Genomic DNA, 5,283 nt, shown 5'->3' with positions numbered 1-5,283 from the left:
AAAAACACTCGGCGTAACAAAAAGGGCATAGGGTGTGCCCAGAGACCACACGGGAACACAGTTAACCCAGAGAAAACAAAGATACGCACGGGGCGCAGCCCGGCAAATATAACATTCCTCTAGCGAGAATCCGCTGGGGAAAAATTTACAAAAACACAGAACGTTCACAGACCTGCCCGCTGACGAATAAACAATCCCGCACAAAACACAAACCAAAAGGAACAAACTAAATACCCCCCCTACTAATTACAGAAACGGAAACAGGTGCGGACTTAAACAGACAAAACACAACAAACACAGAACATAGATCGGTGGCAGCTAGTAGACCGGCGACGACGACCGCCGAGCGCCGCCCGGCCGAGGAGGGGCACCATTTTCTGTGGATACTGTGACAACATGTAGCTTATTTGAATCATAATGGAACTCAGACCACACGTAGCAGGTTAAACCTGGAGCCAGGCGCATGGTTCACGACGACTGGACCATTGACCCACAGTTCCATGATTTGTGAGATTTAGGGTACATTTATAGGACTAGTCTTCCACCCCTATTGTATACTTTTTCACCTGCAATTATTTAATGTCTTGAACAATTGAATATGGCAACTTTAAGGATGAATCAAACCACTGTATGTATTCATCATTATATTTATTTTGTAAAGACTCTCCAAACCTGTTTTTTTTAATGGTTCATACATACTTTCCTAACCCTAAAATGTGCTTAAATCATCTACAAGATCAGAGTATTTTTTTTAAATCTACCAGTCTGTGCTGAAACGGAAACGAATATTCAAAGAGTTTGTTCTTACATTGACCCCTATATTCTAAACCTGTTCTCTCGATTTCCTAAGTCAGAATCAGTCTGTATAGATTTCAGGGCACAAAGGATCACTGGTTTAAATAGCAGGCAGTAAAATATATAATCCCCAGCTCACCCCAGGTAGTTCTTAGGGTTGATGTCGTCTGTCTTGGTGCAGATGAAGGTGATATTCTCACATTCTCCGCCTTGTATCAGGTAACTGAAGCTGCTTTCCAAAATCATCCATGGCTCTCTTTCAGAGGCAGCCCGTTGAATGTCATTCACAATCCACACAGAGGAGCACTGACTTAAATGCTTTAAAAATAGAGCATTAATACAAAAGTGCATGTTGATGTACTTTTCAGACACCTCAAAAGAAAATGAAAGGCTTTTACACCTTGGTATATATCAAAGTGGACAATCTGTCCTACAGTTGCCCATTACCTTGGCTTGACATTACTTGAGAAAGTTATGAGCCGTTGTTATTGATTTTGCTTTGTTGATGAAGCGGAGGTGAGCAGCATTTTCCGAGGTAAAATATAATGCAGTACATATTCTGCTATTCTATCTTGCGTACATTTTTTTTTTTAAACTGAGTTTGTTGTTTGCAGCAACTCCTTTGCTGTTGTAATATGGCACACAGAAATGGCAGATATACAGTGGGGGGGAAAAGTATTTAGTCAGCCACCAATTGTGCAAGTTCTCCCACTTAAAAAGATGAGAGAGGCCTGTACGTTGCATCGTGACGTGTCATGGTGTAACGTACAGCACGCATAGAGCAACTAATTCTGTCTTATAGTCTCTCTCTACCATGTGCAGCACTTCTCTCACCGTTTAAAAACAAGAAAGGGACAGGGACAGGGTAAGGGGGGATACCTAGTCATTTTTTGCATCATCACTGCAAGCTATCATGACTCTCAAAAGCCGCTGTTTACTTCTGAAGATCACTTTAGCACCGCCTTAAAAACCCAATTCAAATTTGACACAAACCTTCAAATAGCTTTGTACAGTTAAAGTCGGAAGTTTACATACACTTAGGTTGGGGTCATTAAAACTTGTTTTCAACCACTCCACAAATTTCTTGTTCACAAACTATAGTTTTGGCAAGTCGGTTAGGACATCTACTTTGTGCATGATAAAAGTAATTTTTTCAACAATTATTTACAGACAGATTATTTCACTTATAACACACTGTATCACAATTCCAGTGGGTCAAAGGTTCACATACACTAAGTTGAAAATGATGTCATGGCTTTAGACGCTTCTGATAGGCTAATTGACATCATTTGAGTCAATTGGAGCTGTACCTGTGGATGTATTTCAAGGCCTACCTTCAAACTCAGTGCCTCTTTGCTTGACATCATGGGAAAAGCAAAAGAAATCAGCCAAGACCTCAGAAAGAAATTGTAGACCTCCAAAAGTCTGGTTCATCCTTGGGAGCAATTTCCAAACGCCTGAAGGTAGCACGTTCATTTGTTCACCACGTTCATGGGACCACACAGCCGTCAAACCGCTCAGGAAGGAGACAAGTTCTGTCTCCTAGAGATGAACGTACTTTGGTGCGAAAAGTGCAAATCAATCCCAGAACAACAGCAAAGGACCTTGTGAAGATGCTGGAGGAAACAGGTGCAAAAGTATCTATATCCACACTAAAACGAGTCCTATACCGACATAATCTGAAAGGCCGCTCAGCTAGGAAGAAGCCACTGCTCCAAAACCGTCATAAAAAAGCCAGACTACGGTTTGCAACTGCACATAGGGACAAAGATTGTAATTTTTGGAGAAATGTCCTCTGGTCTGATGAAACAAAAATAGAACTGTTTGGCCATAATGACCATCATTATGTTTGGAGGAAAAAGGGAATGCTTGCAAGCCAAAGAACACCATCCCAACCGTGAAGCACGGGGTAGCAGCATCATGTTGTGGGGTTGCTTTGCTGCAGGAGAGACTGGTGCACTTCACAAAATAGATGGCATCATGAAGAAGAAAATTATGTGGATATATTGAAGCAATATCTCAAGACATGTCAGGAAGTTAAAGCTTGGTCACAAATGCGTCTTCTAAATGGACAATGACCCCAAGCATACTTCCAAAGTTGTGGCAAAATGGCTTAAGGAAAATAAAGTCAAGGTATTGGAGTGACCATCACAAAGCCCTGACCTCAAGCCTATAGCAAATTTGTGGGCAGAACTGAAAAAGTGTGTGCGAGCAAGGAGGCCTACAAACCTGACTAAGTTACACCAGCTCTGTCAGGAGGAATGGGACAAAATTCACCCAACTTATTGTGGGAAGCTTGTGGAAGGCTACCTGAAACGTTTGACCCAAGTTAAACAATTTAAAGGCAATGCTACCAAATACTAATTGAGTGTATGTAAACTTCTGCCCCTCTCGGAATGTGTCGAAAGAAATAAAAGCTGAAATAAATAATTGTCTCAACTATTATTCTGACATTTCACATTCTTAAAATAAAGTGGTGATTTTTACTAGGATTAAATGTCAGGAATTGTGAAAAACGGAGTTTAAATGTATTTGGCTAAGGTGTATTTAAACTTCCGACTTCAACTGTAATTACACATTATATAAACTCTTTATAGTGTTTTATTCACATTTTAGAGGCGATAAGGTGATAAGTTGGACAGATCGAGTGAAAAAAGCAGTTTCCCCACACGACATCTCTCCTTCTCACTATCACGCAATAGGTTTAGCTTCCCCACCTGCAATTTTTAAAAAGACACGACGGAGCTCATTGCCTTCTTGAATCATGCAGAAATGGGCATCATGAAGATCTCGTCATTGATTTTGTTGGAAAGGGGAGAAATTGTGCTTTACAATGGTATTAATATTACAGTTGATCTGGAAGTATTACGTTTTTGGGCTCTAAAATAAGGTCAATTGTACGGACCAGTGCGATGTACAAAAGTGAGTTAGTTTACGTTACATTTAGTAGCTAGCTAGCAAGATTTAGGAACAACTTGCTAAGAAAAGACTAACTAGCTGTTTGCAGATGAAACACAAGCTAAGAAACACAAGCTAATAGTGTAATTATTGAATGCTAGTAGATTTAAATTAAGAAGCAAAGTGACAACTGCATTGTTGTCATCAACATTGTTGCATATGCTGCATTGACCATGCAGACTGAACGAACGCAAGTGTCTCGTGGTCGAGGAAAAACAAATGCGCTCCTTGAGTGACAGGAGCCGGGGCTAGGTCTGTGTGGAAAGCGGCATGGAGAGAGAGATGACTCAAGTAGCAAAGTAAACCATAAAAATGGACCTTACACACTGCGTATCACATTTAACAAACAAACCAAACAATCAAATACCATTATAGAAGGTAAAGTAAATACCGAAACCGTTCCGTGCATCAATACCGGTATATTGCAAAAAACGGCATACAGCCCAGCCCTATACACTACCATTACAATATGTCAAGTTACCTCTTTTGAAATGAATTCAATTTCTGCCTCGTAACTGTAGTTAGTCATGTTGGCCTCCACCTGAATCATAACTGAGGTGCATGCGCTGATGTTTTCACCATTGGGCAGCAAATTAGGCTCATCCACGATGGCATTTATCAAAGAGCACTTACCAGCTCCTGTCTTCCCAAATACTCCAACAAAGACTTTGTTTTTAACACCTGTCCTTAACTTTGTCATTTTGCCCCCAAAGCATAATCAAATGCCATTCTTTCAAGAAATTGTACATACAATGTGAAACGCTTTGAATTTTGTTTTCAATTGCGGCTAATGACCTGGCTGTGATTGTGCCAAAGGCCTGTTGGCTGTTGTCTTATATGGTTCATATTGAGGTAATGCAATGTCCACATTAAATGAATAAATCAGACAACGTCTGCTTTCAAGAGTCAGTCGGTAAACATTATTTTATACGGGATGGATGTGATTCTCATCACGGGAGTGTAGCGGGTTTCTTATGCACCACAGGAGAACCAAGAAATGAAGAGCGACACCACGGCTGTCTTTTAGGCTTTTATGTTGATCTGCAATAGTATTATGAAAAGACAGGACAGGAACACATCAGTCTCCAATGCACCACCTGACAAGTTGTTCTTTCTCTCTCAGTGTTTTCTCAGACTCTCACAATCACACTCATACATAAAGCCATAATGTATAGTATAAAATAATAACCAGTCCTTAATACAAAGAATGTATAATCTTAATTCTTAGACAATAGAACCATACCTGCAATAGTATTATGAAAAGACAGGACAGGAACACATCAGTCTCCAATGCACCACCTGACAAGTTGTTCTACACAGGAGCATGAAGAAAGGTAAAACACATATCCTGTCTCACATCCCCAATACATTGCTAGGTGCTTTCAGTGTTGATAGTAGCAAAATACAACAACTCATGTACAAAACCACTGCAACACAAACAAGTTACAACGTAAAAATCGCCTTAGAGGGCAAAAACTACATCCCCCATAATGCAACACCATCACTAGTCGGCAGCTCAGCTAGCCGTCT

The sequence above is a fragment of the Salmo salar genome, chromosome 06 (genome assembly GCF_965601325.2).
Source record: "Salmo salar chromosome 06, fSalSal1, whole genome shotgun sequence".
NCBI classification, from domain to species: domain Eukaryota; kingdom Metazoa; phylum Chordata; class Actinopteri; order Salmoniformes; family Salmonidae; genus Salmo; species Salmo salar.
This window is presented reverse-complemented; position numbering follows the sequence as displayed.